Source organism: Amblyomma mixtum, chromosome 7 (genome assembly GCF_055824585.1).
Source record: "Amblyomma mixtum isolate Tamu chromosome 7, ASM5582458v1, whole genome shotgun sequence".
Taxonomy (NCBI): Eukaryota; Metazoa; Arthropoda; class Arachnida; order Ixodida; family Ixodidae; genus Amblyomma; species Amblyomma mixtum.
Window position 1 is genome coordinate 113,434,183 of NC_143018.1, and position 24,561 is coordinate 113,458,743.

Below are 24,561 nucleotides of genomic sequence, written 5' to 3' on the forward strand. Positions count from 1 at the left end.
AAAGGAACTAGAAATCTGCGGAAGCAGATTCCACTGGCACGCGACTGGAGCGTCGGCAGCGGTGGATCGAACCACGATTTTATGGATGATGCCATCGCGGAGGACCACCCGGAGAAAAATGCTTCTCTTTGAACGCAGAGCGATTTCCCCGGCGTTATCCCGCAGTCGCATTTGAGCTAACACATCGAAGTATGGACACGGGGCGTAATTTTGTCTCAAAAACATTTAACAATGATGCCTAAAAGGCAACACACATCCAGGGAAAATGATGAATAGCTTGGTTACTGTTAATTCTTGGTTTTTAGAAAGACAAAAAGAGGAAAACGAAAAAGTTTTCCAACCAATGAGCACTAACTGCTGTCCCACACCTTAGGTCTGCTCAAGTCCGCTTGCGAGATGTGGTTCGCCAATATGTGACCAGGCGACCAAAGTTGGCTTGTTTGGGATCAGATTATTCTCGCTCATCAGCAGCGCGAGATGAGGTATACCGAAACATGCGTCGAGACCGCGAAAGAAAATTCGTTGCACGTGAGCGTGCACACACGGTCGCCTCAGAGAACGGGATTCCTCGGGTATGGTTTGGAGTTGTCTTTGAATTCGGGGCACGGGCTGAGCGCACACTTATGAGCGGTTTACTTACACAGGAACCATGAGGATCGCCACACGTACCCCCCCCCCCCCCCCCCCCTCACCACACACTCTCTCGACAGAAACTGTCCTTTGTCGGCAGGTATCCTCTTCCGCCGCTACCATATGGGGCCCCGGAAAGCAAAGACCTAACGCCAATTTCGAAAGGTATTCGTAACTGCTCTGTCGCCTTAGCATTAGCCAAGGAGGCTCGAAATCAGGCATCGTAATTCATACAACGTTCTTAGAGAACAAGCGCGCTATTGTTTATTTGAAGATGGTAAAATGGGGTGCGAATTCCGACATTATTCCATTTGGCATTCCCACTTGCCGGAAATTCGCCGCAACGGAAGCGATAAGGTTGCACTCTAGGGCTCCTGCTAGGGTTCGGAAATGTGGGCCAACAAAGGGGTAGCCGGGCAAAACATTATTTATCAACTAGCACTGCTTGAAGGGAGAACTGGAGACCCCACATTGTCTTGTATTCCATGGACAAGACATGCCACATTCAGCTTGTCTTCTGGTGGAGCAGAAGACATCCCACCGGTGGGGATGGGGAAATTTTTCTTCGACTTTGTAACCGATTACCTTTATCTGATAAAATAATCACACTATTAATTTCGCATAGACCGACACCACATATCAAAAAAAGAAAAATACTTTAATATCTTTCTATGCTGCTTGGTTTCGATTAATGTTGACTTCCTTCTTTGTGTTTGTTATATAAGGTACAAAACAACACTGCAAGGCGCATGCGTGGGATTCCTAAATATTGCCTAAAGAAATGCGCATAGGCTTTGCCCCCATGCGTCTGTACACATTGCCCGTGTTTCCATTAGATCGTTGATGCCTAAACTGAATGAAGTCTCACCGTGGTAAAAGATTTCTTTCATATTTTTCAAACGCCGAAGGGGCAAACTTGGCATATTGTCACGCCGCGCCACATTCGTGATAATGAGCGGGCGAGGACGCCTAAGTTACGGAAGTGGCTGATTTAGCTTGATAGTTCGAGACACTTTAAAACTGTCGCGTCCTAACATAACCAACTCAAGCTTTAATTCTGGCTGAGATTGGATTTCGAAGTATAGGTTGTGCTGCATCATGTCTTGCTTTTATGTGTGGTCTCAGGAATGCGTCAGTACCACGCGAGCGATCTTTCTCAAATTGCATCCCGAGGAACGCAGGTCTGCAGCGCACCTCCAGTATCCCTGGACCGTGTTGGGATGTGAGTAGCGGAAGTGGCCTGCCGAGAACTCGTTGCTCAGAGTGGCGTCCAGGCTGCCGTCGTACGAAGTGCGGCCGGTCTCCTTGACCCAGAGGTCGTACTCGTCCATGGCCTTTGACCCCAGCTGCCATGGAAGCCACTCGGAGTAGACGATGTGCTGGTAGCGGCCCTCCTGGATACGCCTGGGAGAAAAATACATGCAATGGGGAGCGTTTTACTCGCGCAGGGTTTGAAAGATGCGGCGCACATCGCTAGTGACGGCTAGCGACAGGAGAAATGACTGCACACTGAGAGAATTGTGCCGTAACTTGTGCAACTAGTCCGCACACGAAGAGGGTATAAATGCGGTAGTAAAGGCTAGGTAACAGCGGCCGTGGTGGCTGAGTCATTACGGTGCTCAGCAGCTGACCCGAAAGACGTGGGTTCGATGACGGCCGCAGGCGTCAAATTTCAATGGAGGCGAAATTCTACAGACCCGTGTACTGTGCGATGTCAGTGCACGTTAATGAACCCCAGGGGGTCGAAATTTCCGGAGACCTTCACTATGCCGTCGCTCACAGCCTGAGTTTCTTTGGAACGTTAAACCCTTATAAAAGCAAACCAAAACGAAAGGCTTGGTAACGTTGCATGATCGAGAGTTCAGTTCCAGAACTAAGTACCTTAAGTGATAGCTGATTAACGGTTATCTGCCTATTTTGCAGCAAAACTGTGGCGAGTCAGGGGCAGTGTCATCTGTGCTTTATTTTGCCTCCCGTCTTTTCCAGGGCTGTTTTATTCATCAATGTATGGCTAATTTACTAGCCGAGGATTCAATTTTACTAGTGAGGTGGTTCCAGGTCTCAACCGGACTTAACTATGAGCTTGACCTCTATGCCCTATGGGGAACTAGAGTTGTATCCGGAGTCAGATACTATTGTCGGAAAGCATAGTTAAAATTATTGGATAGAAAAAGGTGTGTCCTGCCTGCAACTTTGAGTTAAGGCTTCTTGCATGGTCCAATTAGCAAGGTGGGAATCAGTGCTTTAAATGGTTCCTAGCCAGACTTAGGCGCCTAAAATAAACATGCCAGTACGTTGATCGAATGCTTATTTTAGTCTCAGCTGAATATTATAGCCACGCATGCCCTGAAAGCGGCGAAAATTCAAATTAAACCCGTTCGCACCCTACTTAAACAAACCCAGTCTCCTCGTCATCTCCGCAAATTCCCTAAGGTGCGGCTTCCACGTCACTGCCAGTACATATCTCTCTGGTTTCTCATTTTGATTCTCGGGTGATTGCCAGGCAGTTGCTCTAGCTCTTTTTTAATGTTGTCTCGAAAAAAAAAACACATTTTGGTTGGCTGCCCCGGTCTGCTAAGTTGCTGTTAGGTATGGGGACTGTTGTGATCGGGATCCCAGCCAGCGGAAACAGGCTTGCCAGGCCGGCGCCACATCAAGCTCCCGCGACCGAAAGCACTGCTGTTCGGAGGAAGCACAATAAACGCCGCCATTGGGGCGGTTATTGGCGACGGCGTCGCCATAAACAAAGGCGTCTTATCCCCTTCGCCGGGTATGCTGAGTGCGGTGTTTCTCCCAAACTGCCCGTGGACCGGCGGAAGAGACCCAGTGGCGGCGGAGGCGACGGCGGCGCCGACCCATTGCTCGCGTGCGCCCTGAGCAGCCGACAAAGCGGGGCTGGTCACGGCTGATTTGTCCCTTCCACCCACCTGAAGAGGTCACCGGTGTGAGCCGGTAGCACTCGCGTCTTCCACGATCAGGATCGTCACACAGCAGCTAACGAACTTTGGGCCTGGTCGGCCCGTGGAAAACCAAACAGTTCGCGACTGAGAGACGCCAAGTTCCTCCTTGCCAGTGTGTGTGTCTGTGCGGTGTGCGTGGTCACGTGGGGAGGGTGGAGCCTAAGAAGAAGCTAAAGGCCCATTGGACGCTCAACCAGCGACCGGATTCCCTAGCTAGGTGCTTGGGGAACATCAACGTTATTTATGCCGCAATCTGTGGTGTGTCAGAGCATCCCTTTTCTGACTTTGGTCTCCTTGCTATTTTGTAAATATGTAAAATAAACCTTCAAGCTTACTCCTACTCCTGAAGACTTCCCTCCGTTGTCTGCGCCCACTTCGTCCTCATGCGGTGAAGTCCTCGGTCGCGACCACCAAGCACATCAGCACTGCCATGCATTTATTGTTAACCTCGCTGATTGGTTTCTCTTGTACCGCGGTAACTGGCGCTCCATTTCAGCAGAAGGCTGCATGCGCGTTTTTGCGCTGCCGCCCCCAGGTACTGAAAACTATGTTTCAAGCATACCCAACTGCCTCGAGACGGCAAGTTCTTTCAAGCAAGTTCATGGATGCGCCGCTGCGCTGAGGAGAAAAAAGCAACAAAAAAAAATACCTGGTGCGGGGGTGCTATAACGGTGACCTGTAAAGTTGCTCCCCGCCTCCACATGAAAAGGGAGGACAAAGGGCAACCAGCTCTGTGGTTGTACAGCAAAGAGAAGCCTTTCGAAGTCGTTTTATTGCGACTGCTGTAACTCCGCTGTTGATGGCAATTTCAAAACAATCTTGCATCCACGCGTTCCAGTGGCGATGTCTGGCACCGGCCGGATTGCAGAAAATTTTTTGACCCGAGGGCGGGCAGGTCGCATTTAAAAAAATATCCGCTGTTAAATATTTCTCCGTGTGTGTTCTTGCAAAACGTTTGCAGTACATGTATGTTGAAGGACTGTGACAAAGAGCAAGAGAGCTTTTGAGATGCTGAACGATTACGTGAGCTTACTGCGTGAGGGTTATATCATGGAGTCATGCAATAAAATAAGCAAAAGAACTGGCGCAGAGGTGCAGCGAGCGGTCTTAATTCTAGTGCAATTAGCCATAAGTGCGATGCACTGGATGAGCTGGCAGACTTAACGAGGTGAGAGCTGCGCTTGCTTGAGCAGTCTTGAGGCACCTAAGTCTTGAGGGCCAAGGACAACTCAAGCCGTGCCTGAACGGATTTTACCTTGGTTCCTTTTTTTTACTCTATAGAGGGAAAATAAAAAATAAAATAACTGTCAAATGGTAAGGCTCTAAATTCACTCGCCAATAAGACTGGCCGGTTGCACCGAAGCTTCAACGCCCTTGTTCGCCAATTATGCTAGTAATTTTTTTTATAGAAACAATGAGGTCACCTTCTAGACAGTTACGATGACTGGAATCAGTAAATGCTTATCGCTACGTAATCTTCCAGATGATGGGTTACTAAATACGCCACAAAAGTCGCCTGCGTTTGTTCAAAAGTTGGTGTCGAGCACTTTGTTCAGGCACCGTGCAGGCTCACTGAGTTCTAAGTTAAAACCATAACAAAATGTTACCGAACCTTGCGGAAGCGATCTCGGTTTAAGAAAGAAGAGGGTGTTGCAGAGGTCCACTCGCACACAGGGTACCCGAGGGTCAGGAGAGGATTGAGCAAGTTGAGCCATTTAACTTGATTGCAGGTAAAACACCATAGATGAGAAAAAACTCATGTTGTGGAACGTATGTCTTTAATCAGTAAAGTGCTTAAACATAGGCCTCACTGGTTCTAAGCATATACCACTTCGGTTCTTGAAAACATGCTTCCCATTAAAATCACCCTTGGGCTTTTTGCAGGATTGACAACTAGTAAAAAAAATTGTGCTTATCGTGTGTTGTCTGTAGCGTTTTAGCGCTTTTGAGCACCTGAGCAATGCAGCACCAATTAGCAAAGCTTGGAATTTTCAGCACATGTAACACGCATTAACACATGCAGAGCCAAAACATCCTCCTGAAGCTGAAGCAGCGGGAAAGATAGGATGCCTCCAGGTACTCAACATTCAATAATTAGGTGGGAAGGAACAGTGGGTCACTTACAAGCACAGATAGACAAAAATATATTTGCTTAAATATTTCTTTGTATCCCGGACTCGGTGCACCAACTCTGTGGTATTTGTACGTGGAGTTATGCAACAGTATAGATACCTCGTTTGGAACTTGGAAAAAATCATCACAGCACAGGAAGTGTGATTTTTACAGTCTTTCTGAAAGCACTAATTGTTTACACTCCAGGTTGTGCAAAAAACTGAGCGATGCATAAAATCGCAAACATGAGCGTGGAGAAAACGAAATTAAGCAGCTCTATATAAGGCTTTGCCGGAGAAATGTCACAAATTTACTCCCAGCGGCCGAAGAGAGTGCGCTCACAGCAAGAAGTGTGATTGCCCACGCACAAAGACACCAGAGAAATGCGCACTGGCATAAGTTGGTGCGCCTATATATGCTACAAGCTGGACGTGAAAGCGTATGGATAAAGCTCTGTGTATAAACTACCATAATACCTGCAGAACAACGGAAGTCCCTCTAACATTGCGCCTGCTTTTAAATCGCAAATTATAATTGCGTTTATTATAGTCGGTTAACTAATGTTGTTCGGATGGAATAAAGTCACAAGGCCGTCCTTCAGCACTCTTTCGATGTTCGTACAGCATTTCTCAAATTGAAGGGCCATGTGATTAGCCTCTCAACGGTCCTAACTGCAAGTGCTGACGGTGGAGAGGTGAGGTTAAGATTTTTAACTGATCAGAAACGATGGAGATGCATAATAAGCCACTCCGCATGATTCGTAACAAAATCCTCTCGGATTATTTATTCTATTTCTGTCGTAGAACGCGGGAAGTGCATTTACGCACCACGTATGGTATGGGGTTCTTGTAGGTGGGCCCAACCGCCCTCCTTGACTGTTGTTCTCTGGTGATCTTATATGCACTACAGAAGCGCTTTTGGGACTATAGTGTCATATCTCGCCTTATACTTGCACGCTGAAAATGCTCGTACTGTAAGCCATGGGTCAGACCCCCACTTTCATGGAAGCCCTTTCCCATTCTAGCTTTAATCACTTTGAATTACACATTTCGATCTAATTAGTTGCTTCGCGTTAATCAGCTCAGTGAAGCGCGCGCTGAATGGACGAAACCAGCCGTGTATTTTCCGCATGAAATGCCGTTCACCACCATAATGATGGCAGTAACGTGCGGGCTTATGACTAATTTTCGTCCAGTTCCTTTTCGGCTTTGTGATAGCGCTTCATTCGCTTGCAGCGTTCAGCAAACTTTTCTGAGCAGTTTTCCTCTGGCGTAATATAAATGCGAACACTTAAGCTTCGAAACGTATTCAGGCATCACATTCAGCTGAATGAACAGAAATAGGAAACGCCAAGTCACGTTATGGCAGCAGGCTAAAGTCATCACCGGCAAAAGTATCGAAAAGTGTCTCGCCGTAAATGTTGTACTACGCTAGAGCAAATCAGTTTTCAAATGTCTTCCCCACAATATAGGGCAATATTTCCAGTACAAAACGAACCCACCGCGGTGGATCAGTAGTTACGGCACTCGGCTGCTGACCCGAAAGACGCGGGTTCGATCCCGGCCGCGGCGGCAGAATTTAAATGGAGGTGAAATTCTAGAGGCCCGTGTGCTGTGCGATGTCAGTGCACGTTAAAGAACCCCAGGTGGTAGAAATTTCCGGAGCCCTTCACTACAGCGTCCGTCATAGCCTGAGTTGCTTCGGGACGTTAAACCCCAAATAAACCAATAAATCAAACCAGTACGAAACGCCCTCACTCACTTGGTCACTTGAAACAGCGCCTCGTCCTCCCAGTGCGGGTTGATGGCCGCCAGTCGGCGAGCGATGCGGTTGTGATCCCGCACCCACAGCGTGTGCATGGAGAGCACGCCCGGCTGCTGGTTGCCGCGAGTGTCGCCTGGGAGTAAACGGAACATTACTACAGCACAGGGGGCGCTGTACGCGCAGGAAAAAACAATGGCTGGCGGTTTAGCTCCCTTGGTCAAAAACGAAGGATGTGCACTAGCACGTCTTCTTTCATTTTAAGGTGAAAGCCTTTAATGCCTCATACTGTCGGTAGCAGACGCGTCGGCAGCCGTGTCTGCAGCCGTGTCGGCAGCCGTGTCGACAGACGCGTCGGCAGATTTGTCCGCGTTTCGGCGTCAGTGCTTAAAAAGGAACTGCGCCGAGGGTGGGAATCAAATTAGGGCCTTTGGCATTTGAAGCCGAGGCGCTCCCACTCCGCCACGAAGGCTGAAGGTGCGAGCATGAATAAAGGCGCATCTAGTGCATGCATGGGTTTCATAAATAAAATAAAAGGAATAAAGTCAAGAAAAGGAAAAATAAAAAATGAAAATAAGTCAATAAACAAAAATAAAAATAAAATGAAAATAAGATATGAAAATAAAAATGAAAACAATAAAAAAACGAAATATGAAAAATAAAAAAAGTGAATAAATACATACAGTGCGCCAGGAAGCGCTTTCACCTTGCAGCACTTTAGAGAGCCAAAGTGCCCCCTGAGTTTTTTTACTTTAGGTTCGAGGCAAGCCTTCCAAGGTCAGGCTTCATGCAAAGGTCGGCGAAATCAGTGACTGGGGACCTTAGTGGTAGCGCAGTATAAAATTTTGGGACCGCTTAATGCACCTTAAAGGGAGCAACGGGATAGTGGTATGCTTTGGATCAAATGCGCACGGATGAAAGTTTGCAAGGACGACGACGCGAAAGGCACGGTGCTAGAGAGTGGCTGGTAAACACAAGCATGATAAGCTGCGGCGATAGCATTGTCTTAATTGCCTGTTTTCTCGTGCTTGGTTGCTAAGTTTTTTCGTATTATCAATCGCTGTCACTCTTTTCCTAATGTTTGCATATAGTTCATGCACATACAACAAAGCAACACTGCAATAAATGCCATGTTGAAAAAAAATCAGCGATAGTATAGCGTTCTCTTGCAAAGGCCAGCGAAGCTGATCTATTTGCGCCGCTGCGGGATCGAAACCTAGTCGCGGCAATATTTATTTTGTTCTGAAAGTCTAGCGGCTTTTAGCAAAACAGACGACGGGTTTTTAGAGATTGAAATCCTTAGTTCTCGTGCACTAAAACATACCAGTCCTGCGTCCGCATTCTTCCTTCCTTGTTGTGAGACAATTTTTGAAAGCCGGCGTTCTGCAGTGTTTCTTTCAAATCACCGCTTTCAATGGGCTCTACATGTTGTAATTGGACAGCGAGTTGACTGTTCGAAAGAAAGTTGTCGGCGGGATATCGGGCATGAAGTGCCTCAATGCAGCATTCGGCATGCTGTGGGCTGTAGATTATGAAAACTTGCGCAGCAAGTTTCAAAATCTTCCGTTTTACTGAACCCTGTTGAAAAACTTATCAAGGAAGATTTTAAACCGGCTTGTTTGATGAGACGCAATAAGTGCGATGTAGTTACGTTAAGTGTTTAAGAACAGCTTCAGTAGGTTGCATGCCATAAATCTAGCGATGACCTCTGGTAAACTGCGGCTGGGTCTTTGCCGACGATGGTGTTTATTATGCCCACTGATATCATCACACGCTTAAACCTATTGTCACTCTCGAACCCCACCGGAATACTCAAGCCGTCCTCCTCAATAATGTGTGGAGAAAGTTCACGCTGTAGCGATAAAACTCCGACAAAGTTGATGGCATAGTCCCATAATGGCCATGCATTCAACACCAGTGATTCTTGATAGTGGTCGCTCAGCGTTTCTGTGTCATGCCTCGGCAGTAGATTCTTACTCTGGTCATCAGAAGGCAAGAGGTATTGCAGTTAAAAAAGCTTCCGAAGAATTGAGACCAGCCTACGCACCTGTTTGTGCGCAGAAAGCGTTCTGCTCGGGTATGCTGCAGTTGTCCACATAAGGGAAGATGCTGTCGGGTAGGTACTCGACGCCGCCCACCTCTTGGCTCAGCATCAGACCTGTTTGATTAGTGTCGAAAATTAGGCGCTTTGTTCTGAAGCTGCCAGGATGATTTTTTCCGTGTGGTTTACAGATACACTAGTTCCACTAGTTACTTAGGACTGACTGTTATGTGAGGCGGGAAGTTCACGCACCGCCCCGGTATTTCCGCAGAGGTTTTACCATCTGGTCATTGTATCCGTATACTTGAGATAGGTCCACGTAGGAAGTCTGCTGGTTCTCCTGGTAGATGGGCCCTGCAAGCAGGGAGAAGAAATTTCATACATTATATTTTGAACATAGAGAAACGGAACCCAATAGCTCGATTGAAGAGCATTCATGCGGTGACAGAAGTGCAGTCATATGCAATATGCGGTCATGAGCTAGGCAGTGCCGCAAATGGTCTGATTTGCCACTTATATCGAATGGATCAAGGAAAAATACAAATAACTTCAACCACTTTAAATATTGCAAACATGGGAAAACTGCTCACAGAGTTGTAAGTTGCATATGTCCCTGCGCACGGTCCCTTGAGCGGCGCTGGACTTGTCTGATTCTCAGTGTTGATTTAGTGCGAAAGCACAGTTCCGATGCGTCAATCCCGAGTAAGATCTTGGGATATTTGTATCCTTGCAGTGTTTGTGGGTTTGCACCAAGTGAAAGTATTAAGTAACAATAAATGAAATGAATATCCGCTACAGGGAGTCAACCCGCGGCGGTCTAACTTCGGCGGTCTAACGCGGCGGTCTAAGCTTCACAAGCCGCTGCGCGACAGCCCTAGACTGTCGCCTGTTTTTTGAACGTGGTATTTATTGCACTGAGGCAATGTTTTGTGTACAGGAACTATGAACAAACCACGAATAAAACAATCGCCCTTCCTAGTGCTATGCTCTTCATTGCGCTCTTTCTAGTGCGTCGTTGCTTAGGCGTGTCATATTATGATGCAGTAGTGATGTGCCCTCTGTCGCATCTTTTCTCGTGCTTGGTTCTTCTTAGGGGGGTTTAACGTCCCAAAGTGACTCAGGCTATGAGGGACACACACACACACACACACACACACACAGACACACACACACACACACACACACACACACACACACACACACACACACACACACACACACACACACGCGCGCGCGCGCGCGCGCGCACACATGCGCGCACACACGCACACACACGCACGCGCACGCACGTGCACGCGCACACACGCACACACGCACGCACACACGCACGCGCACACGCACACACACGCGCACACGCACACACACGCGCACACGCGCGCACACACGTGCACACACATACACGCACACACACGCACGCACGCACACACGCACACGCACACACGCACATGCATACGCACATGCACACACACACACACACACACACACACACACACACACACACACACACACACACACACACACACACACACACACACACACACACACACACACACACACACACACACACAAACACACACACACACACACACGCACACGGACACACGAAAATACAACATAGGCAGAGTAAGGACATTATCCTACGACATTGCAACTGCTTAGAATTTTCTAAACCATTTCTATTTCGCCGCCGCGGTGGCTCAGTGGTTATGGTGCGCGGCTGCTGACCCGAAAGACGCGAGTTCGATTCCGGCCGCGGCGGACGAATTTCGAGGGAAGCGAAATTCAAGAGGCCCGTGTACTGTGCGATGTCAGTGCACGTTAAAGAAACCCAGGTGGTCGAAATTTCCGGAGCCCTGCACTACGGGTGCCTCATAGCCTGAGTCGCTTTGGGACGTTAAACCCCATAAACCAAACCAAACCATTTGTATTTCGAAGCTGCCATCGACTAAACACTTAACCTTGCATTCGTAGTACAGTTTTGGTGGGGCAGTCTTTTCCGAGCACTAATGAAATTTGGAGGTCTCTGCCTCGCCCCACTGGTGTTCTGTCTATGAAAGAATATTTAGCTCCTGCGATGTGTAGCTAACATGCTTTTACTGCGCGTTTTCTCGTGCATTCTTAGCATCTCATAACTGGTGATTGGCATGATTTGTTGATGAATTTCTCATCTCCTCCTCTTGCCTCACGCAAAGCTGTGGTGTGCAAAAACTAATAAAGTAATAATATCCTGACCTTCATCACTACACTGACATTCACCGCAGAACAAATGCCTCTCTCTGCGATCTCCAAACAACCATGACCTGTGCAGCTGCGGCGATCATGTTCTCGAAAGCTTCCTAAGGGCATCTGCCGTACTCTCTACGTTACCCTGCCTTCCGTTGGTATGCGCTCCGCTGCACAAAGCGAACATCAGTTTTTTGCATTAAGTACTATGCCCATGTAATTTCTGCTACTTGATTTAAGCCACGGTATCACTAACTCTTGCTTTTTTTCTGAACCATTCTTCTTTCTTCCCGGCACTTAACGTTACGGCTTTTATTTACTTTCCACAGGTCGCTGCACTGTTCTTCATTTATAACCCCCTTCCCCACCCCCGTTAAGGTCAATGCTTCTGCGAACAGGTGAACATGTGAGTATTTGCAAGAAGCAACTATTATTTGAGCAGTTCCAGCGAAGGTGAGCCCCAATTACTAAAAAAAAAGACCTTTTTAGGTACAGGGATGGCGTCTATGGTATCGTAGCACCAGCATTGGTGGAGATCAGTGAATCGTATTGAACTGGTAATCAAATTTCTATAAATAACTTTTCAATTGTTTTTTTAAATTACTTCTATAAATTACTTTTCAATTGTAGCAGGCAAAAGTTAACTATTAAAAATAGTTTACCAGCTTACTCGTTAAAAAGAATCGCATGTTTCTGATGTTCCCCAACACTGGTACTGCAGTACCTCAGACGTCGCCTCTAGGCCTCCAAATGCTTATCTTAGAAAATTCTGGCCCACATTCGCTGAAGCAGCGTGTAAACTTTCTTTCTGAGGGATACTTGTGAGCTGCTAATAGCGTCCGATTTTCTGTCAAACGCGCTCATACGTAGTCTTCTTCTTCGAATTCTCTCTGACGATACTGATCTGCCGCCTTGGATGGATTTGTTTCATTACGGCTTCCGATACCTCACTGATTTCTGAAACTGCTGTATCTTTTCAGACTGTTGAACATCACTTTTACTTGCTATTGATGCTTAGTTGCAACGTTCTAAGCTAAGTGTGAGGCCGACAATCGCGGACTGAAAGCTGTCCGTTCAGTTGCTTCGCAAGACAATATCATCAGAGAACTGCAGATTGCAATGTCCCACTGCCGTTGTTATAATACTTCCTGTAAATCACAGTGAATAGCAGCAGACATATTGCGTCCCCTTTTCTGACATCCCTAATAACCATTTGAGGTTATCTTATCACTTTTCCTGTGAGCGACTAAGTTTGCACTACAGTCCGTGTGAATATGAATATTTTGTAATTAATTGACATGTATGTCTTCAACACAGTGGAATCACAGGGCCTGCATTATTACTCATGGTTTAATTGAACTACATTCGTAATTTATGAAAGCTGTTTATAGTAGGCGTTATATTGTGCGCATTTCTATACAGCTTTTCTGACGACGTTAGTATGGTTTATTCGCGTGAAGCCTTTTGGGGCTAGCCTGTTGCCCTTGGTTCACTGAGAAGAAGGTTGCTTTGATTTCATTTGAGGTTATCTTTGTAAGTACCATGCCAGAAACAGACGTTAAGCTAAGCGACGAGAAGCATTTCAAACTTTAGCACTCCCATCCATATATGGATTGGGATGTTAGCATTCGTCCGTGCTGCCTGCACCCTTGACGTCATCAGACACCCAGTGTCCAAGATGGCGAGTTTTTCGAGCGCAATCTGTCCGCCGCCCTTCAACGAATCTGCTGTTGCCCACCTCGCGTTTCTCTTCTTTGCATTCGTAAGGCTATCTTTACTACCTCTTACGTCACCACCGGAATATCCATTCATTCTACAACTGCCTCGCATAACATCCCCTAATCATTTCGGCGACTGCACACCTCTGTGAAAGATTCCATTCCTTCTCAACTATTGCATCGTAATTTTATCCTAATGCAATAGTACTAGGACAAATTGCCCTGCATCACCTGCTTCTGTAGGCAGGTGGAAACCTGCCCAGAAGGTTGCGGAGAACCTGCTCGACCGGACAAGTGGGAATTAAATTAGTTTAAATAAATGAAATGCAAATGACACCTATACGTTATAGCCCTGCGCATAAGCTGTTTGGTCAAGAGATAGTCTCCCGAAGAACTATCTGTGAAAAAAATGAGCCTTACAAGAGCTCGGGAAGAGCCACCTGGGTCTCACCAGCCTGACTGTATTTGAAACAACCCCTTTTTGGGGTAGTGGCGCATCGCTTAACCGCTATGTTACTGCGGCAGTATTTGCATAAAGACTCGCAGAGGTCTATGAATCAATAAAACAGAAGGAGCACACACACGAGAGGGATATCTGGCTGACGCTATCGCATTGTATTCTTAAGGATCGACCATGTTGTTTTCTTGCTTTTCTTTTATTAGTATCTATTTTTACAATGTTTCATTTCCGCTTCGCTCCTATTAGGCTGGTTTTTTTTGCTTGAGGGCTTACTCAGTTCTCCCCATATAACACTTCCTTATATTACTGACCTTACGATTACTCAGTAGATTTGAATCTATTGCTATCTTATGTTATTCACGGGGCTCGACACTTTCATATTTTGGCATTCCTTGATCATATGCTTTGTCTCCTCAGGGAAATTGCAAGTATCCTGCCTGATGTATTTCTTTTGCTCCCTCCGTGATGGTATTCGTAGGATTCTCATTAATTTCTCGTAGGCTAAGATCAACTTCTACGCTTTTATCTCCAATCTAAATATATGCGTTATTTCTCTTGCCTAGCACCTTGACATCATGTACGACGGTGTTGTGGGCGCACAGTATGAAGTCTGCTTCCTTTTTATTCTAAACATTGAGGCTCTTCTATAGCCGTTGACGCTTCTTGGTATTACGAATGATATTAAAAGTATGGCACTAATCCTGCAGGCTTTACAAATAATTCCGCTAGTCTTGTCTAGGAGCCTATGCCATAACTTTCTGGAACCTGCTCGCTTGCCCGCTGCATCGCTCTTGCACTCACGTTGCCAAGAACAACAGCGTACTAGGCTTTCATTCTGTTCTGTTCAAGCCTTCCACATTTCGTCATTGCGAGTAGATGTCGGCGCATAAGACTAGAAAATCTTCATCTTGTATTTCTTTTTAGGCTTATTTGCGAGTACTGCAGACTTCTCGTTAATGCTGGCGGATTCGTCGAAATTGCTTGCTATTTTCTTGCGCAAAGGGAATACTACACATAATTCTCGCATTTCCGGTAAACCGTGATAATGGAATACGCACACGCCCGAAGCAGTGTATGGCTTTTTATTTATTTATTTATTTATTTAGCAATACTGTAAGCCTTTGACAGGCCTATACAGGCAGTGGGTTACAAAGGTATTCACAATGTAGAACACTTTGTAAAATATATTAACACTAGAACTTGTTATCTGAAACAGAACATCATTCCAACCAAAATCAAACGGTAGAAAAGAGCAGGAAAAAAAGAAAAAGAAAGAAAGCTTCCGCATTATGGCACTGAGTGAAACAAAGATTCTACCTTATTGACAAAGCTAGACACAGAATCGTCGTCAACAACATCCCCTGGCAAAGAATTCCAAATCTCTATGGACGACGGAAAAAAAGAAAACTTAAAAGTATTGCACCGTGTGACGTATGGCCGGATGTGCTTATCATGATTTTTTCGTTTAGTGTGACGGTGTGGTGGCTGCAGATACTGATCTTTGTTGATGCGCAGCGACCCAAGGTAAAGCATGAAAAGAAACTTCATGGCGGCAACGCGACGCCTGCTCGCAAGTGTGGGAATGCCTGCTTGTGTTCTAAGAACACTGACACTTTCAAACCGGGAGTACTTCGAGTAGATAAATCGTAGTGCTTTATTTTGCACCCTTTCCAAGGAATCTGTCAGGTACTGTTGATGCGGCTTCCAGACTATGCTACCATATTCCAGAATTGGTCGGACTAGAGTTTTGTAGGCTTTAAGTTTTACTTCAGGAGGAGCCTTGCCTAATTTTCTTCGTAAAAATCCTAGTGTTTTAAACGCTTTTGCACAGGTGTTGTTAATATGTACATCCCATTTCATTGTGCGTGTAAGTGTTACCCCTAAATACTTAACAGTGTCTGTTTGGCTGAGAACGGACCCCCTAATGTGTAGCTAAACCTTAACAACGATTTTTTATGACTTACACTTAAAAACTTAGTTTTTTCTGCGTTTATTTTCATGCCCCACGTTTCGCACCAAAGAGCAATATTATTTAATGACATATTGAGCTTCCATTGATCCTCGACTCCCCGCACGAGTGTAAATCACACAGTCGTCAGCAAAAAGCCTTATTTTCACCCCATCGACAATACAAGAGCTAATATCATTAATATATATAAGGAATAACAAAGGTCCCAGGACGGATCCCTGCGGTACACCTGAATCTACTTCGAGGTTTTCCGATTCATTATTATTTATAACCCCATATTGGGTGCGATTTGACAGATAAGCTTCTATCCATGCTATTACTTCCGAATTAATGCCAAGGAGCTTTAGTTTGTGAATTAATTTACAGTGCACAACACGGTCATAAGCCTTAGAAAAATCAATAAAAATGCTGTCAACTTGTTCTCGGGAATTGATTGCTCTCGTGAAGTCATGCGTTATTTCTAATAATTGCGTGACTGTGGACAGCCCTTTTCGGAAACCGTGTTGGGTCGGATTCAATAAGTTGTTTTCTTCCAAGTAACTCGTAATTGCTTTGTTAATAATGTGCTCCATAAGCTTGCAACAACCACTTGTAAGCGATATTGGTCTGTAATTGTCAACTACTAATTTGTTTCCGTGTTTATGAATGGGTATTATTTTCGCGCGAAGCCAGTCAGCAGGGAGCGTGGCAGTTTTCAGTGACTCGTTGAATATAGTATGCAGGAAAGGGGATATCTGCTGCGCATATCGGTTCAAAAACAGATTTGGAATACTATCTGGGCCGGATGATTTTTTCGTGTCAACCTGCAGAAGTAAGTTTAGCACGCCATCCTCAGTTATTATTATCTCGGGCATCAGAGAATCAAAAGTTGTCTCAGCTATGCTTACCGCATTTGTTCGCGTGAAAACTGATTGGAAGTACGTGTTGAAGGAATTGGCTATTTCGTGCTCGTCCTCGACGACTATGCCAGCAATTTCTAATTTTCTGGTGTGGTCTCTTGGTTCCGCCAAATATCGCCAGAATTTCTGCGGTTGTGTTTTCAAGAAATTTGCTAATGTGTCGGCAAAAAATAACCTCCTTGCTGCCCTGATCTCCAACCTCAGTTGACTTGACAGCGCAACCATCTCTAATCTATTGCCTTTTCTTTTTCTCTTTCTACGCAATTTTCTTTTCAGGTGAATTATTGAACGTGTTAACCACGGAGCTTTGCATTTAATTCTTTTCTGTCTTGTCGGAATGAAGTTGGATTCGCAGTGCGCAATCGCATTCTTTAGTTTTACCCACAGGCTGTTTACGGACACTGGTCCTCAGGATTCTCCGGTTGAAAAATCATCTAGCGCTATGTCAAGGAAGTCTATTACACTCTCATCTTCAGCCCTGCTGTAGTCTTTCACTGCTTTCATCGAAGAACTTTTACGGCGTTTGTTACCCGCGCTGAAGTTACAGCATGTTAATACAAGCATCTTGTGATCAGAGATACCTTCTTCTATTGTTATTACTGGATTTAATGATTCTGACAGGAAGGCAAGATCAAGAATTGCGTGGGAGTTTCCTTGCACTCGAGTAGGTTCTTTAACAATTTGTGTCAATGAGAGACTGAACATTATATCTAGGAGCCGCTCACAGCTACGCACTTCTTTATTTCCAATCGTCATTGTATCCCAATCAATTCCCGAAAGGTTGAAATCCCCACTTCTCAACAGTTTAGTCCGGTCGTTGACTTTGCTATGTAAGAAGTCATGCATTTGCGTAAGATAATCTTCAGTCTCCCCAGGACGTCTGTATATGACACCTATTAATATCGAAGATTCGTTAAATCTTAAATTGCACCAAGTACTTTCATGATTAGGTATTCCGGGGTCTTGGTGGAATGTCAGACTTTGTTTAATGGCAATCGCCACCCCGCCTCCCCGGCCATCACGATCTGAACGAAGTAGCGAGTAGGAGGGAGGGATTATTTCATGATCGTGATTATTTCATGATTGCTTATTCTTATGAGACTTGAAACACCATGAAAAGTTTTTACGCAAAAAAGATGACACAGAAAGACAAGACGCCGGACGAGCGAGTGTCAGACCAACTAGCCCGACAACAACTATTGCTGAGGCTGTTCTCATGACATGCCGTAACATTGAAACAGTTCCTCAAACAGCACAGCTAGCCAAGCCTCACTCGATAACGAACTTTAGCCGAGACTAGTTGTTTCGGAGGGGCGTGGTACAGAAGGCCAGGTGTTGCTGTAATTCATACAGGAGTGGCCGGCAGAGCAGCATAGCATGGTGGCCAACTTCCTTTCATGCAAACGGACGCATTTCTTCGTTTTTTTCTCTGGCTAGTCTTTTTAATGTTGTGTATCCTTGAACAGCATAGCTTCAAGCATAGCGTTGGTCCCTGGATCAGTTCGGCGGGTTAAGGCGCCACGCCAGGCCTGGTTGGGCAGTTGGGCTGGTTGGCCTCATGACTCTTTTTTTTTCTGGGGATAAAATGTTACGGCTCCGGCATTCGAACCACGGGAGCGAGATACGGATGCTCTATTTCTACGGAACTGCATGTATGCATGAGGGTGAGAAGGAAGAGAAACAGTCATAAATACCGTCTCCGCACTGGCTGCACGTCACGGTCCGCATCATGCCTATTCGTGTGACGTTGTACTGTGCGTAAAAGTCATCGTTTTCCGGCACCTCGATGGGCAAGCACGAGGGCCCCTGCAGGCACGTCGGGTTTGGTCCACGTCCTGGCAAGAACAAAAAAATGCAAGGAAAAACTTTCGCAACTTTTCACCAAGCTGTGCAAAGAAGCGGCGAAAAGTATGCTTATCACCACAGCCTCGCCCTGCGTTAATGCTGACTTGCAATAAAAAGCCCGTTGTGATCGGTCAATACATGGTTCAGTGATCTAATGACGTCAAAGTGCGAATACTGATGGATGGAGCGAAAGTTGCTACCACTGGTAGCCGGTGGCCATATTCCACGACGTCCCTGGGTATTCAGCTACTCGCGCCAAATATGCGCCAAGAGCTATAGATTTGGAGAGTAGGAGAGCAATCTCATTGGTTTACCATGTAGCACAGGGTACTGTCGCGAGACATTGTGGACGATTTCAGTAAAACTCATGCGTTGCCAAGTGCTGCAGTTTTCGGGTTAGAGCCTCATTGGAGCATAGACACATAGTGGTAGGGTGACGTACTTGCCGGGTATTTCTCTGTCTCGCCCTCTAACTTGCGCGAGATGATCGAGAAAAGAAGAAAATGATATGTCTTAAACGTCGGAGCGTCAGTGTTGCTTAGCTTCACCTTTTCAAGTACATCATGGATTATGAACTGCAGCAAGAAGTATTTGAGGTTAAAGTGCAGCTCTCCGCCTAAAACCGCCCTGCTTAATGTTCACTACAGTTCCCCAAACCCTGACCCATGATTTTCTCATAAATGCAAAGGCGTACTTATCCTGGTTGGTAGAAAACGCTGTATTGCACCAATTAATCTCTTTCGTGATTGTAACTTTCCAAATACTGACTGGCTAGGTGTAGGGCGACTAACTGCGGGTAATTTAGCAAGAAAAAGGGGGAAATAAGTATGTTTAAACTTTTGCCTGTAGCAAGCGGTGCTTGAACTCACTCGCATTTCTGCCAGAACTTCAAGTATTCTAAATATAACACTAGCCAAAAACTCCGAAGGCATATCATTAATTACTTAGCTGCGTGAAATGAGTGATAAGGCCACGTGAACTTTTCTCTCACATCTCCCACAGTTTGAGAAAAAATTTAGCGTGTACGACAGAATAAATTATGATGCAATTAAGAAATAAGAGCAAGAGTTTTTGCCCCTTCCGAACGTTCATCTCATCAAGGATCTATTATTGATAATCGGTCGATTTTGTAAACTAGCATGAAACGAACTTAAAAAAAAGTTGATTCCAAATACGAGCTTTCGTAGGAACCGTGCCAGCCATGGCTCTCGAGGAGCCCCAGAAAGATTAAAAAGAAAGAAGTGAAAAGCGACTTTATTTTGGGGCAGAACAAAAAATGGTTGCTTGGTTTATTGGGGTTTAACGTCCCAAATCAACTCAGGCTATGAGGGACGCCGTAGTGAAGGGCTTCGGAAATTTCGACCGCCTGGGGTCCTTTAACGTGCACTGACATCGCACAGTACACGGGCCTCTAGAATTTCGCCTTCATCGAAATTCAGCCGCCGTGGCCGAGATCGAACCCGCGTCTTTCGGGTCAGCAGCCGAGCGCCGTAACCACTGAGGCACCGCGGCGGTTCGCAGAACAGAAAATAAGAACGATGCTGACGATCTATGCCAAACTGCCGAGGACAAATATATAGCTGAAAGGCCGAACAAGAAATGTTTTAACAGCTCTACCTAAAACCTTTATCAATAGCCCTGAGAGTTTCTGGGCAGTAGTAGTAATTCTAGTAAACAGTGGCGAACGCTGCATATTTATGACAGACACAGGTTAAAAACGGGCACAAAGATGACGGGAAACACGGTTAAGCGCACCATGTTGTCTATCCTCTTTTTGTTCCTTCTTTGCCTGTATGTGTCGTCACTATGCCGCGTCCGCAAATGCTGCCGTAGGTACACCACGGCCGCTCCATCTCTGGCACTGCTGATCCAGACTTCACCTTTCTTTCATTCAAGTCTTGTTTCGAAGGGTCTTTAAATGGAATTGAGAGGGGGCCTATTTCGGAATCTTGAGAAACCAATACTCATGTTTGCCTGTATTTGACAGATCTCCGTTGGCAAACCACAGCTATTACGACGTTAACGCAGATTCCGGAAAACCTTCCTGGTGCAGGTACGGCTGCGTATATCTGCTCTATGGAATAACATGCTATTGCATGGAATAGCCACATACTGGAGACGAGAGTGCTGATCGTCTTCCCTGTCTTTATTGACGACAGAAGTACGGGTACCCAGCGGTCGTAAGCTATATAAAATCCCTACAACACCAACAATGATGTTTTTTTAATTTTTTAGGCATGTCTTAAATTACTTATTTTCCACCCTAGGCCCATTCGGAATAGTATAGGTGTGGGCAAATTGTAAAGCTTTCAAACCCGAATCAAATACGATTCGTCTCTCTAATCAGATACAAGTCAAAGGACCCCCTGCTAGCCAATGATGTGGGCCGATTCTCATGAGCCTGCTAGCGGGAGAATGCAGGCAATACGAAATGAAAAGTCCCCTCCATGCGTTGTCCCGCTACTCACGGTAGTAGGTTCATGAGAATCAGTCGACCCCATTGGCTAAAAGGACGTCCTTCGACAGGAAAAAAAGCTGCCTTTCTCTGACTTCTGTGGGGCTACCGCTTTGCTACCAAATTGGATACGAATTGAACAGTCGTGTGATTATTCGCTACTTGCGCGAATATTCCTACGAAATGAATCTTTATGGGAAACAACAAAGCACTAGCGGAGGCGCTGGAAAGCGTTTAAACAAAGCTGTACATGTGTCCAAAAACGCCATCCTGATCTACACTACGGAACAAGCAACATGAAAACAATGTATTAACCCTTTGCCCGTCGTGTCATACGCACAGGAAAATTGCATTTTGTTACAGATGAAGAAGAGAGAAGAAACTGTTGCCAATCTGAGTACATAAGAGGGACGACAGTTTGAGAAACGGCCGCCAATGTCGGTCATGAAGCCAGAGTTGGCCAAAACAAGATGGACCAAGTAACGTCATCCAGATTTGAACACCATTGTTCAATATTCTCGTGTGGACTAATAGGTCATTCTTCATGGCAGCGCTTGTCCTGCTGCTTATGTTTCTTCGATGTCTTTGTTTCCTTTGCGCTGCCATTTTTAATCTTGTATACCTTGTGTACGAGGAATAAGAAGCCAGCTAACGAATGAAACGCGTCACGGCACTGAACTAGCCCTCCTTTCTGCGCAAACTGATCGCGGCAGCGTGTTTGTGTGGTGTTGGAGTAGGCCTTGGTGTTGAAAAATTCACCGAAAACAACTGCGGCATGCCCCATTAAAACGTCGAGCCAATTAGTCGAAAACTATTGGAAAAGTCGTGAAAGAATTCCATTCACTCTCCATAATTCTGATCAGGCTCTAACCCGATGGAGGCGAAATTATAGAGGGCCATGTAGTGCGCGATGTCACGGCTCGTTAAGGAACCCCAGGTGGTCGAAATTTCCAGCGCCCTCCACTACGGTGTCCCTGATAGCCTTAGTCGCTTTATGACATTAAACCCCCATAAGCTACAAACTATTTGATTTGTTAAGTGAATCGAATAGGAAATACTACAAAAGTTCAAATACTCGCCCGTGCCTAGAAAACTCCTCTTATCCAGGCAGCCACGTTGTCATTACCGGTAATACTCTAAATGAGCTTACCGTAATCGGTCGGCAGGGTTTGTAGAAGCGCGGGGGCTGCAAGTGATATGTCATGCGTGAGCAGCTGGCCGAACAACACTCCAAGGTTGGTGAGGTGCCTGTCGTCGGTTCGCCTCTGCGGGTGCATCACCATGGACACCAGGCGTGCGCTGGGCAGTGGGCGGCCGCTCACCGAGAGTCGCACGGAGGATACGCCTGAAACGGTAGCACCGGTGTCATCGCCGGAGTCCATTCGGCCTGAGCTCTGGCCACACTGGGCCGTCCCGTCCTCTCGCAGCGATTTCGTATAACGTCGTTGCGCATGTCACCAGCATCGGTGCGCTTCCTGTTTTTCGAGCAGTGTTTTCACACAAGGCAAGGCAAGCGTTGCAGGGTTAAGAGAGAATGAAGAGGGTGGATGAGATTAGAAAGTCTGCGGGGAGAACGTGGCTGCAGCTGGCAAAGGACGGGGTTATTTACAGGGATACGGATGATGTCTTTGTACGGCAGTGGAAGTAGTCGGACAAAGGGTAATGCGGCGGCCTTCATTGCGGTACGCTACAGATACAGTACATTTTTGCCCACGTTAAGGCCTTATGGACCGCCGAAGCAGTGGGCGTAGTTCAGTTGGGCCCGTAGGCAGACTTATGAGGCTGCGTCATGCTGCTCCGCAAAGACCTTGCCGGTAACGGCGTCGCAATGAATCAAAGGAGCTAAACTGCAAATAAGCTCAAAGTAGGATCAGTCGTTCAAGCGGCAGTGTTTCTCGCTGTGAGAAATACAAAAAATGCAATGAGAAATACAAAACCGAGCCGGAACATTTTCATTCGTTGAGCTTAAAAATTATACCAGTCTCTCAAGTGGTGGTTAGTCAGGCAAAATGGCTTATTATTTCTAGACGTCACGACATCGCATCGAAAGGTGCGTTCCGCATTAGTGAAGAGAAAGATGCTTAGATGGTCAGAAGCGATTAACCGCGGAAGGTGAATGCGTGTTTATGATGATACACTTTAGTTTCATGCTCTTCTCTTTTACAGCATCTAATTTCCTGGAAGTTGCGCCAAGTCATCTGGCATTACGTTGGCTGACTTCGAAGGCTCGCGAAGTATATTTTTATGCATATACATCTGTTGGATGGCGCGAATTTCGCCCTTACTTACGGCACTGCGTTGGATTAGCTGATGACATGCGCTTGATTTCGGCGCTGCTTTCCATCTCTCCTCGTTGTCGCTGGTCTATGTCTTTAAATCTTTATATACTTTATATCTTATAGGTTTTATTCGAAGAATATGTATGCACATAAATATAAAGGCCTTTCAGGCGTAATATATCCTTTGATGAATCTGAAGCAATAAAAAGATTGGTGACATCCTCAGCGATTATTGTAAAGCCGAGAGACGAAGGCGGCGCTATAGTGATTAGGAATACGTCTCGGTACATCCGCGAGGGCCTCAAAAAACTTGATGACGACTCTTTTTATAAGCGACTTGTTTATGATCAGTGGTCGCAATATAATCCAGAAGTCACTAATATCCTAGAAAGTCTCTTGACAACGGGAAAAAAAAAACGCGCCAAATGTTTCTTGCACTTAATCCAGTTCTTGGAAGATTTTACTTATTACCGAAAATATATAAGGTGATAAACACAGAGCGAAAAATTGTCAACGGTGTGGGAACGGTGCCTGAAATATGTTATGCTAAGTTGATTCTATCATAAATATACCTCTAAATATCTCTTCTTTCATTAATGATGTCCCTCACTTTCTTTAACATCTGAAGGAACTCAACATTCCGCCAGGCACGCTACTTGTTAACTTAGATATGGCTTTATTGCATACAAATCTACCTGAGGTGTTCAGTCCGTAATGAGCGGCCAAGATAACACCGTTCGTGAAAAATCTGTCAATAGCTGACTTCTGGCGCTCTTTTGAAACAAACACTTCATCTTAACAGCACTAAATTTAATGGAATTCTCGGCGCTCATGCTAGCGGAACTTCGATGGGCACCAGAATATGACCTAAATATGCTAATATTTTCAAGGGTTGCCTAGTAACCAAATATCTTGTGAACCGTTCTTTAAAACCGTTCTTTTGCAGACGCTTTTTTGATGATATTTTTCTAATCTGGAACCGCGGTTAAAAAGAACTCCTTTCGTTAAATTGCAGAATTTAATAGTTTTCACCTTTGAATCTTTATTTTTTTTTGGATGTCAGACTGTCTCATGACAACAAGAAGCAAAGAACCTGCCTTTATAGCAACAGCAGCCTTGTAAAACATTGTAAAACTATCATTCCCTATAGTCAGGGTATCCACTTTAAAAGAATATGCTGGGAGACATCAGCTTTTTACAACAATTGCG

At 45.6% G+C, this 24,561-nt stretch overlaps 1 pseudogene across 1 annotated transcript in view; it reads right to left on the reverse strand.

Annotated features, from left to right (window-relative positions):
- Nucleotides 1-24,561, reverse strand: part of LOC149337251 (salivary peroxidase/catechol oxidase-like) — a 70,738-nt pseudogene that overhangs the window by 22,196 nt on the left and 23,981 nt on the right. Inside the window, exons 2-7 of the transcript XR_016284530.1 lie at nt 22,224-22,418; nt 18,468-18,608; nt 9,757-9,858; nt 9,511-9,621; nt 7,464-7,599; nt 1,825-2,034 (exon numbers count right to left, since the gene is read on the reverse strand). The product of XR_016284530.1 is annotated as a salivary peroxidase/catechol oxidase-like (transcript). The remainder of the gene's footprint in view (nt 1-1,824; nt 2,035-7,463; nt 7,600-9,510; nt 9,622-9,756; nt 9,859-18,467; nt 18,609-22,223; nt 22,419-24,561) is intronic.